Raw genomic sequence first — 12,389 nt, 5'->3', positions numbered from 1 at the left:
CGAAGAGGCGCTGAACGCAAGGCAGAACTGCAGGAAACGGATGTCAACGGGTACATCGGAATGGCCCCGATAGCACATGAAAAGCGCCAGAACGTGGACAATGATGCGGTTGGCCAAAAAGGGCGTATGCGTTTTTTCCTGAATATATTCAGGAAAAAACGCATACGCCCTTTTTGGCCAACCAAGCAACCTGGGAGAGCAAATCAGCACTACAAAGAAATCTCTCGCCCCCCCCCCCCGGGGCAAAAGGGCCAGGCGAAAAAAGTCTAAAAACCAGAAAGGCAGGACAGCCCACGGAGTCAAGGGAGCCTTGTTAAGCTGATGGGCGGGATGTCAATGGCCAACAGCCAATCTTCACAAGTGTATCCTCTTTCCCAAACCATGGAAAACACAGAACCACAGAGCATAGGGCACTTCCACACATGGGCGTTGACCTTGGGAAAATGAAAAAATCAACCAGACACAGGGACCCCAAAGTTGAGGGCTGCTGTCTTGACAAGAACCTCCACTCCGGTACACGTTTCATATCCCAGGAAAGAGCCAAGTGGACAAAGACGAGTGGACAAGTGGACAAAGACAAGTGGACAAGTGGACAAGTGGTGCTACGTAGGTCCAATGGAGTGTCACTCAGCCATGAAATCCACGTCATGAGGCTGGTAGCAGCATCCTGAGTGGATTTAGGTACGATCATCCTCAGTGAAATAAGTCCCACAAAAAAAGAAACTTATGATATCACTTATCGAGGGAATGTAAAAATCGCTCCCCATGAACGGAATCCCCAAACAGAACAGAGTCACGCTTTTAGAAAACACACTTATGCCTGCTTCAGGGGAAAGGTGAGGTGGGGTGACGCATAAAACTCGAGTTTGAAATGAGCACAGATACCCTTCCGAAAACCGAATATGGAATGGACACGACCTACTCCTTGCTCAATCAACTGGACTCACCAGACCCTGTTCATCGCACAAGTATCTATCCGACTAGTAAGCATCTTAAAAGCTAAGTCTTGATATCTCTGTGTAAGTGCATCAAGGGTGTGTAAAGCGGCCTAAAACCAGCAGGGAAAATCAGCTCAGACCCATTCTGAGGATACATTTCCAACACAAAGAAGAAACAAGCAGGGCAAAACAGAGAGAAATTCTTCCAAAATGCGTTCAGGGACTGGCATGCAACCAGGATTGACCACATCTACAGCCCCCGCGGCAGAAGACATAAGGCTGGACACTCTTGGGGCTGAGACGATTGGTGAGGTTGGGAAAGCAAATGCAGACCCTTGAAAGGAATCCTGCGTGCTCCCCATTCCATGGGTCCCAACTCTCCAGGTTCAACGCAATCTTCCGACAGCGAAAGCACTCATTGGAAACCCAGCGGATGCTACACCGTGGGATCGGGAAAGCTTTCTGAAACTCACCTCAGTTTTCCTCTCCTGGTGCTCGTGTTCTCCATTCAGGCCCCCTTACTAACAATCTCCCCACTTGGAGACTCGGCGCCTTTCCATGCCTCTTTCGTACCGTCTGCAATTTGTCCGCAGGATGAACTGCAAGAGGGGGAACCAATGAGAGACTCGCTGGAGGTGTTTGGTCGGGCACATGTCACTCTCATTTCCCATCACGAAGAAGAATTCACCAGCGGTTCAGCCTGCCACCGCGGATCGACAATAGGGCGTGAAGCCATCCAGCCGTGTTGCGTCCCACTCACAAAAAAGCGACTTGGGAAATGGAGCTCAGGGGCCCTGCACTTCCCAAACCTGCAGAGTTCTAAACGATAACTATCGCCCCAAAATATATTGAGGTCAGGCTACGAAGAGGCGCTGAACGCAAGGCAGAACTGCAGGAAACGGATGTCAACGGGTACATCGGAATGGCCCCGATAGCACATGAAAAGCGCCAGAACGTGGACAATGATGCGGTTGGCCAAAAAGGGCGTATGCGTTTTTTCCTGAATATATTCAGGAAAAAACGCATACGCCCTTTTTGGCCAACCAAGCAACCTGGGAGAGCAAATCAGCACTACAAAGAAATCTCTCGCCCCCCCCCCCGGGGCAAAAGGGCCAGGCGAAAAAAGTCTAAAAACCAGAAAGGCAGGACAGCCCACGGAGTCAAGGGAGCCTTGTTAAGCTGATGGGCGGGATGTCAATGGCCAACAGCCAATCTTCACAAGTGTATCCTCTTTCCCAAACCATGTAAAACACAGAACCACAGAGCATAGGGCACTTCCACACATGGGCGTTGACCTTGGGAAAATGAAAAAATCAACCAGACACAGGGACCCCAAAGTTGAGGGCTGCTGTCTTGACAAGAACCTCCACTCCGGTACACGTTTCATATCCCAGGAAAGAGCCAAGTGGACAAAGACGAGTGGACAAGTGGACAAAGACAAGTGGACAAGTGGACAAGTGGTGCTACGTAGGTCCAATGGAGTGTCACTCAGCCATGAAATCCACGTCATGAGGCTGGTAGCAGCATCCTGAGTGGATTTAGGTACGATCATCCTCAGTGAAATAAGTCCCACAAAAAAAGAAACTTATGATATCACTTATCGAGGGAATGTAAAAATCGCTCCCCATGAACGGAATCCCCAAACAGAACAGAGTCACGCTTTTAGAAAACACACTTATGCCTGCTTCAGGGGAAAGGTGAGGTGCGGTGACGCATAAAACTCGAGTTTGAAATGAGCACAGATACCCTTCCGAAAACCGAATATGGAATGGACACGACCTACTCCTTGCTCAATCAACTGGACTCACCAGACCCTGTTCATCGCACAAGTATCTATCCGACTAGTAAGCATCTTAAAAGCTAAGTCTTGATATCTCTGTGTAAGTGCATCAAGGGTGTGTAAAGCGGCCTAAAACCAGCAGGGAAAATCAGCTCAGACCCATTCTGAGGATACGTTTCCAACATAAAGAAGAAACAAGAAGGGCAAAACAGAGAGAAATTCTTCCAAAATGCGTTCAGGGACTGGCATGCAACCAGGATTGACCACATCTACAGCCCCAGCGGCAGAAGACATAAGGCTGGACACTCTTGGGGCTGAGACGATTGGTGAGGTTGGGAAAGCAAATGCAGACCCTTGAAAGGAATCCTGCGTGCTCCCCATTCCATGGGTCCCAACTCTCCAGGTTCAACGCAATCTTCCGACAGCGAAAGCACTCATTGGAAACCCAGCGGATGCTACACCGTGGGATCGGGAAAGCTTTCTGAAACTCACCTCAGTTTTCCTCTCCTGGTGCTCGTGTTCTCCATTCAGGCCCCCTTACTAACAATCTCCCCACTTGGAGACTCGGCGCCTTTCCATGCCTCTTTCGTACCGTCTGCAATTTGTCCGCAGGATGAACTGCAAGAGGGGGAACCAATGAGAGACTCGCTGGAGGTGTTTGGTCGGGCACATGTCACTCTCATTTCCCATCACGAAGAAGAATTCACCAGCGGTTCAGCCTGCCACCGCGGATCGACAATAGGGCGTGAAGCCATCCAGCCGTGTTGCGTCCCACTCACAAAAAAGCGACTTGGGAAATGGAGCTCAGGGGCCCTGCACTTCCCAAACCTGCAGAGTTCTAAACGATAACTATCGCCCCAAAATATATTGAGGTCAGGCTACGAAGAGGCGCTGAACGCAAGGCAGAACTGCAGGAAACGGATGTCAACGGGTACATCGGAATGGCCCCGATAGCACATGAAAAGCGCCAGAACGTGGACAATGATGCGGTTGGCCAAAAAGGGCGTATGCGTTTTTTCCTGAATATATTCAGGAAAAAACGCATACGCCCTTTTTGGCCAACCAAGCAACCTGGGAGAGCAAATCAGCACTACAAAGAAATCTCTCGCCCCCCCCCCCCGGGGCAAAAGGGCCAGGCGAAAAAAGTCTAAAAACCAGAAAGGCAGGACAGCCCACGGAGTCAAGGGAGCCTTGTTAAGCTGATGGGCGGGATGTCAATGGCCAACAGCCAATCTTCACAAGTGTATCCTCTTTCCCAAACCATGTAAAACACAGAACCACAGAGCATAGGGCACTTCCACACATGGGCGTTGACCTTGGGAAAATGAAAAAATCAACCAGACACAGGGACCCCAAAGTTGAGGGCTGCTGTCTTGACAAGAACCTCCACTCCGGTACACGTTTCATATCCCAGGAAAGAGCCAAGTGGACAAAGACGAGTGGACAAGTGGACAAAGACAAGTGGACAAGTGGACAAGTGGTGCTACGTAGGTCCAATGGAGTGTCACTCAGCCATGAAATCCACGTCATGAGGCTGGTAGCAGCATCCTGAGTGGATTTAGGTACGATCATCCTCAGTGAAATAAGTCCCACAAAAAAAGAAACTTATGATATCACTTATCGAGGGAATGTAAAAATCGCTCCCCATGAACGGAATCCCCAAACAGAACAGAGTCACGCTTTTAGAAAACACACTTATGCCTGCTTCAGGGGAAAGGTGAGGTGGGGTGACGCATAAAACTCGAGTTTGAAATGAGCACAGATACCCTTCCGAAAACCGAATATGGAATGGACACGACCTACTCCTTGCTCAATCAACTGGACTCACCAGACCCTGTTCATCGCACAAGTATCTATCCGACTAGTAAGCATCTTAAAAGCTAAGTCTTGATATCTCTGTGTAAGTGCATCAAGGGTGTGTAAAGCGGCCTAAAACCAGCAGGGAAAATCAGCTCAGACCCATTCTGAGGATACATTTCCAACACAAAGAAGAAACAAGCAGGGCAAAACAGAGAGAAATTCTTCCAAAATGCGTTCAGGGACTGGCATGCAACCAGGATTGACCACATCTACAGCCCCCGCGGCAGAAGACATAAGGCTGGACACTCTTGGGGCTGAGACGATTGGTGAGGTTGGGAAAGCAAATGCAGACCCTTGAAAGGAATCCTGCGTGCTCCCCATTCCATGGGTCCCAACTCTCCAGGTTCAACGCAATCTTCCGACAGCGAAAGCACTCATTGGAAACCCAGCGGATGCTACACCGTGGGATCGGGAAAGCTTTCTGAAACTCACCTCAGTTTTCCTCTCCTGGTGCTCGTGTTCTCCATTCAGGCCCCCTTACTAACAATCTCCCCACTTGGAGACTCGGCGCCTTTCCATGCCTCTTTCGTACCGTCTGCAATTTGTCCGCAGGATGAACTGCAAGAGGGGGAACCAATGAGAGACTCGCTGGAGGTGTTTGGTCGGGCACATGTCACTCTCATTTCCCATCACGAAGAAGAATTCACCAGCGGTTCAGCCTGCCACCGCGGATCGACAATAGGGCGTGAAGCCATCCAGCCGTGTTGCGTCCCACTCACAAAAAAGCGACTTGGGAAATGGAGCTCAGGGGCCCTGCACTTCCCAAACCTGCAGAGTTCTAAACGATAACTATCGCCCCAAAATATATTGAGGTCAGGCTACGAAGAGGCGCTGAACGCAAGGCAGAACTGCAGGAAACGGATGTCAACGGGTACATCGGAATGGCCCCGATAGCACATGAAAAGCGCCAGAACGTGGACAATGATGCGGTTGGCCAAAAAGGGCGTATGCGTTTTTTCCTGAATATATTCAGGAAAAAACGCATACGCCCTTTTTGGCCAACCAAGCAACCTGGGAGAGCAAATCAGCACTACAAAGAAATCTCTCGCCCCCCCCCCCCGGGGCAAAAGGGCCAGGCGAAAAAAGTCTAAAAACCAGAAAGGCAGGACAGGCCACGGAGTCAAGGGAGCCTTGTTAAGCTGATGGGCGGGATGTCAATGGCCAACAGCCAATCTTCACAAGTGTATCCTCTTTCCCAAACCATGTAAAACACAGAACCACAGAGCATAGGGCACTTCCACACATGGGCGTTGACCTTGGGAAAATGAAAAAATCAACCAGACACAGGGACCCCAAAGTTGAGGGCTGCTGTCTTGACAAGAACCTCCACTCCGGTACACGTTTCATATCCCAGGAAAGAGCCAAGTGGACAAAGACGAGTGGACAAGTGGACAAAGACAAGTGGACAAGTGGACAAGTGGTGCTACGTAGGTCCAATGGAGTGTCACTCAGCCATGAAATCCACGTCATGAGGCTGGTAGCAGCATCCTGAGTGGATTTAGGTACGATCATCCTCAGTGAAATAAGTCCCACAAAAAAAGAAACTTATGATATCACTTATCGAGGGAATGTAAAAATCGCTCCCCATGAACGGAATCCCCAAACAGAACAGAGTCACGCTTTTAGAAAACACACTTATGCCTGCTTCAGGGGAAAGGTGAGGTGCGGTGACGCATAAAACTCGAGTTTGAAATGAGCACAGATACCCTTCCGAAAACCGAATATGGAATGGACACGACCTACTCCTTGCTCAATCAACTGGACTCACCAGACCCTGTTCATCGCACAAGTATCTATCCGACTAGTAAGCATCTTAAAAGCTAAGTCTTGATATCTCTGTGTAAGTGCATCAAGGGTGTGTAAAGCGGCCTAAAACCAGCAGGGAAAATCAGCTCAGACCCATTCTGAGGATACGTTTCCAACATAAAGAAGAAACAAGAAGGGCAAAACAGAGAGAAATTCTTCCAAAATGCGTTCAGGGACTGGCATGCAACCAGGATTGACCACATCTACAGCCCCAGCGGCAGAAGACATAAGGCTGGACACTCTTGGGGCTGAGACGATTGGTGAGGTTGGGAAAGCAAATGCAGACCCTTGAAAGGAATCCTGCGTGCTCCCCATTCCATGGGTCCCAACTCTCCAGGTTCAACGCAATCTTCCGACAGCGAAAGCACTCATTGGAAACCCAGCGGATGCTACACCGTGGGATCGGGAAAGCTTTCTGAAACTCACCTCAGTTTTCCTCTCCTGGTGCTCGTGTTCTCCATTCAGGCCCCCTTACTAACAATCTCCCCACTTGGAGACTCGGCGCCTTTCCATGCCTCTTTCGTACCGTCTGCAATTTGTCCGCAGGATGAACTGCAAGAGGGGGAACCAATGAGAGACTCGCTGGAGGTGTTTGGTCGGGCACATGTCACTCTCATTTCCCATCACGAAGAAGAATTCACCAGCGGTTCAGCCTGCCACCGCGGATCGACAATAGGGCGTGAAGCCATCCAGCCGTGTTGCGTCCCACTCACAAAAAAGCGACTTGGGAAATGGAGCTCAGGGGCCCTGCACTTCCCAAACCTGCAGAGTTCTAAACGATAACTATCGCCCCAAAATATATTGAGGTCAGGCTACGAAGAGGCGCTGAACGCAAGGCAGAACTGCAGGAAACGGATGTCAACGGGTACATCGGAATGGCCCCGATAGCACATGAAAAGCGCCAGAACGTGGACAATGATGCGGTTGGCCAAAAAGGGCGTATGCGTTTTTTCCTGAATATATTCAGGAAAAAACGCATACGCCCTTTTTGGCCAACCAAGCAACCTGGGAGAGCAAATCAGCACTACAAAGAAATCTCTCGCCCCCCCCCCCCGGGGCAAAAGGGCCAGGCGAAAAAAGTCTAAAAACCAGAAAGGCAGGACAGCCCACGGAGTCAAGGGAGCCTTGTTAAGCTGATGGGCGGGATGTCAATGGCCAACAGCCAATCTTCACAAGTGTATCCTCTTTCCCAAACCATGGAAAACACAGAACCACAGAGCATAGGGCACTTCCACACATGGGCGTTGACCTTGGGAAAATGAAAAAATCAACCAGACACAGGGACCCCAAAGTTGAGGGCTGCTGTCTTGACAAGAACCTCCACTCCGGTACACGTTTCATATCCCAGGAAAGAGCCAAGTGGACAAAGACGAGTGGACAAGTGGACAAAGACAAGTGGACAAGTGGACAAGTGGTGCTACGTAGGTCCAATGGAGTGTCACTCAGCCATGAAATCCACGTCATGAGGCTGGTAGCAGCATCCTGAGTGGATTTAGGTACGATCATCCTCAGTGAAATAAGTCCCACAAAAAAAGAAACTTATGATATCACTTATCGAGGGAATGTAAAAATCGCTCCCCATGAACGGAATCCCCAAACAGAACAGAGTCACGCTTTTAGAAAACACACTTATGCCTGCTTCAGGGGAAAGGTGAGGTGGGGTGACGCATAAAACTCGAGTTTGAAATGAGCACAGATACCCTTCCGAAAACCGAATATGGAATGGACACGACCTACTCCTTGCTCAATCAACTGGACTCACCAGACCCTGTTCATCGCACAAGTATCTATCCGACTAGTAAGCATCTTAAAAGCTAAGTCTTGATATCTCTGTGTAAGTGCATCAAGGGTGTGTAAAGCGGCCTAAAACCAGCAGGGAAAATCAGCTCAGACCCATTCTGAGGATACATTTCCAACACAAAGAAGAAACAAGCAGGGCAAAACAGAGAGAAATTCTTCCAAAATGCGTTCAGGGACTGGCATGCAACCAGGATTGACCACATCTACAGCCCCCGCGGCAGAAGACATAAGGCTGGACACTCTTGGGGCTGAGACGATTGGTGAGGTTGGGAAAGCAAATGCAGACCCTTGAAAGGAATCCTGCGTGCTCCCCATTCCATGGGTCCCAACTCTCCAGGTTCAACGCAATCTTCCGACAGCGAAAGCACTCATTGGAAACCCAGCGGATGCTACACCGTGGGATCGGGAAAGCTTTCTGAAACTCACCTCAGTTTTCCTCTCCTGGTGCTCGTGTTCTCCATTCAGGCCCCCTTACTAACAATCTCCCCACTTGGAGACTCGGCGCCTTTCCATGCCTCTTTCGTACCGTCTGCAATTTGTCCGCAGGATGAACTGCAAGAGGGGGAACCAATGAGAGACTCGCTGGAGGTGTTTGGTCGGGCACATGTCACTCTCATTTCCCATCACGAAGAAGAATTCACCAGCGGTTCAGCCTGCCACCGCGGATCGACAATAGGGCGTGAAGCCATCCAGCCGTGTTGCGTCCCACTCACAAAAAAGCGACTTGGGAAATGGAGCTCAGGGGCCCTGCACTTCCCAAACCTGCAGAGTTCTAAACGATAACTATCGCCCCAAAATATATTGAGGTCAGGCTACGAAGAGGCGCTGAACGCAAGGCAGAACTGCAGGAAACGGATGTCAACGGGTACATCGGAATGGCCCCGATAGCACATGAAAAGCGCCAGAACGTGGACAATGATGCGGTTGGCCAAAAAGGGCGTATGCGTTTTTTCCTGAATATATTCAGGAAAAAACGCATACGCCCTTTTTGGCCAACCAAGCAACCTGGGAGAGCAAATCAGCACTACAAAGAAATCTCTCGCCCCCCCCCCCGGGGCAAAAGGGCCAGGCGAAAAAAGTCTAAAAACCAGAAAGGCAGGACAGCCCACGGAGTCAAGGGAGCCTTGTTAAGCTGATGGGCGGGATGTCAATGGCCAACAGCCAATCTTCACAAGTGTATCCTCTTTCCCAAACCATGTAAAACACAGAACCACAGAGCATAGGGCACTTCCACACATGGGCGTTGACCTTGGGAAAATGAAAAAATCAACCAGACACAGGGACCCCAAAGTTGAGGGCTGCTGTCTTGACAAGAACCTCCACTCCGGTACACGTTTCATATCCCAGGAAAGAGCCAAGTGGACAAAGACGAGTGGACAAGTGGACAAAGACAAGTGGACAAGTGGACAAGTGGTGCTACGTAGGTCCAATGGAGTGTCACTCAGCCATGAAATCCACGTCATGAGGCTGGTAGCAGCATCCTGAGTGGATTTAGGTACGATCATCCTCAGTGAAATAAGTCCCACAAAAAAAGAAACTTATGATATCACTTATCGAGGGAATGTAAAAATCGCTCCCCATGAACGGAATCCCCAAACAGAACAGAGTCACGCTTTTAGAAAACACACTTATGCCTGCTTCAGGGGAAAGGTGAGGTGCGGTGACGCATAAAACTCGAGTTTGAAATGAGCACAGATACCCTTCCGAAAACCGAATATGGAATGGACACGACCTACTCCTTGCTCAATCAACTGGACTCACCAGACCCTGTTCATCGCACAAGTATCTATCCGACTAGTAAGCATCTTAAAAGCTAAGTCTTGATATCTCTGTGTAAGTGCATCAAGTGTGTGTAAAGCGGCCTAAAACCAGCAGGGAAAATCAGCTCAGACCCATTCTGAGGATACGTTTCCAACATAAAGAAGAAACAAGCAGGGCAAAACAGAGAGAAATTCTTCCAAAATGCGTTCAGGGACTGGCATGCAACCAGGATTGACCACATCTACAGCCCCAGCGGCAGAAGACATAAGGCTGGACACTCTTGGGGCTGAGACGATTGGTGAGGTTGGGAAAGCAAATGCAGACCCTTGAAAGGAATCCTGCGTGCTCCCCATTCCATGGGTCCCAACTCTCCAGGTTCAACGCAATCTTCCGACAGCGAAAGCACTCATTGGAAACCCAGCGGATGCTACACCGTGGGATCGGGAAAGCTTTCTGAAACTCACCTCAGTTTTCCTCTCCTGGTGCTCGTGTTCTCCATTCAGGCCCCCTTACTAACAATCTCCCCACTTGGAGACTCGGCGCCTTTCCATGCCTCTTTCGTACCGTCTGCAATTTGTCCGCAGGATGAACTGCAAGAGGGGGAACCAATGAGAGACTCGCTAGAGGTGTTTGGTCGGGCACATGTCACTCTCATTTCCCATCACGAAGAAGAATTCACCAGCGGTTCAGCCTGCCACCGCGGATCGACAATAGGGCGTGAAGCCATCCAGCCGTGTTGCGTCCCACTCACAAAAAAGCGACTTGGGAAATGGAGCTCAGGGGCCCTGCACTTCCCAAACCTGCAGAGTTCTAAACGATAACTATCGCCCCAAAATATATTGAGGTCAGGCTACGAAGAGGCGCTGAACGCAAGGCAGAACTGCAGGAAACGGATGTCAACGGGTACATCGGAATGGCCCCGATAGCACATGAAAAGCGCCAGAACGTGGACAATGATGCGGTTGGCCAAAAAGGGCGTATGCGTTTTTTCCTGAATATATTCAGGAAAAAACGCATACGCCCTTTTTGGCCAACCAAGCAACCTGGGAGAGCAAATCAGCACTACAAAGAAATCTCTCGCCCCCCCCCCCGGGGCAAAAGGGCCAGGCGAAAAAAGTCTAAAAACCAGAAAGGCAGGACAGCCCACGGAGTCAAGGGAGCCTTGTTAAGCTGATGGGCGGGATGTCAATGGCCAACAGCCAATCTTCACAAGTGTATCCTCTTTACCAAACCATGGAAAACACAGAACCACAGAGCATAGGGCACTTCCACACATGGGCGTTGACCTTGGGAAAATGAAAAAATCAACCAGACACAGGGACCCCAAAGTTGAGGGCTGCTGTCTTGACAAGAACCTCCACTCCGGTACACGTTTCATATCCCAGGAAAGAGCCAAGTGGACAAAGACGAGTGGACAAGTGGACAAAGACAAGTGGACAAGTGGACAAGTGGTGCTACGTAGGTCCAATGGAGTGTCACTCAGCCATGAAATCCACGTCATGAGGCTGGTAGCAGCATCCTGAGTGGATTTAGGTACGATCATCCTCAGTGAAATAAGTCCCACAAAAAAAGAAACTTATGATATCACTTATCGAGGGAATGTAAAAATCGCTCCCCATGAACGGAATCCCCAAACAGAACAGAGTCACGCTTTTAGAAAACACACTTATGCCTGCTTCAGGGGAAAGGTGAGGTGCGGTGACGCATAAAACTCGAGTTTGAAATGAGCACAGATACCCTTCCGAAAACCGAATATGGAATGGACACGACCTACTCCTTGCTCAATCAACTGGACTCACCAGACCCTGTTCATCGCACAAGTATCTATCCGACTAGTAAGCATCTTAAAAGCTAAGTCTTGATATCTCTGTGTAAGTGCATCAAGGGTGTGTAAAGCGGCCTAAAACCAGCAGGGAAAATCAGCTCAGACCCATTCTGAGGATACATTTCCAACACAAAGAAGAAACAAGCAGGGCAAAACAGAGAGAAATTCTTCCAAAATGCGTTCAGGGACTGGCATGCAACCAGGATTGACCACATCTACAGCCCCCGCGGCAGAAGACATAAGGCTGGACACTCTTGGGGCTGAGACGATTGGTGAGGTTGGGAAAGCAAATGCAGACCCTTGAAAGGAATCCTGCGTGCTCCCCATTCCATGGGTCCCAACTCTCCAGGTTCAACGCAATCTTCCGACAGCGAAAGCACTCATTGGAAACCCAGCGGATGCTACACCGTGGGATCGGGAAAGCTTTCTGAAACTCACCTCAGTTTTCCTCTCCTGGTGCTCGTGTTCTCCATTCAGGCCCCCTTACTAACAATCTCCCCACTTGGAGACTCGGCGCCTTTCCATGCCTCTTTCGTACCGTCTGCAATTTGTCCGCAGGATGAACTGCAAGAGGGGGAACCAATGAGAGACTCGCTGGAGGTGTTTGGTCGGGCACATG

Source organism: Kogia breviceps, unplaced genomic scaffold (genome assembly GCF_026419965.1).
Source record: "Kogia breviceps isolate mKogBre1 unplaced genomic scaffold, mKogBre1 haplotype 1 scaffold_50, whole genome shotgun sequence".
Lineage (NCBI taxonomy): Eukaryota > Metazoa > Chordata > Mammalia > Artiodactyla > Physeteridae > Kogia > Kogia breviceps.
The sequence above is the reverse complement of the archived record's forward strand: the minus strand, read 5'-3'. Positions refer to the sequence as shown.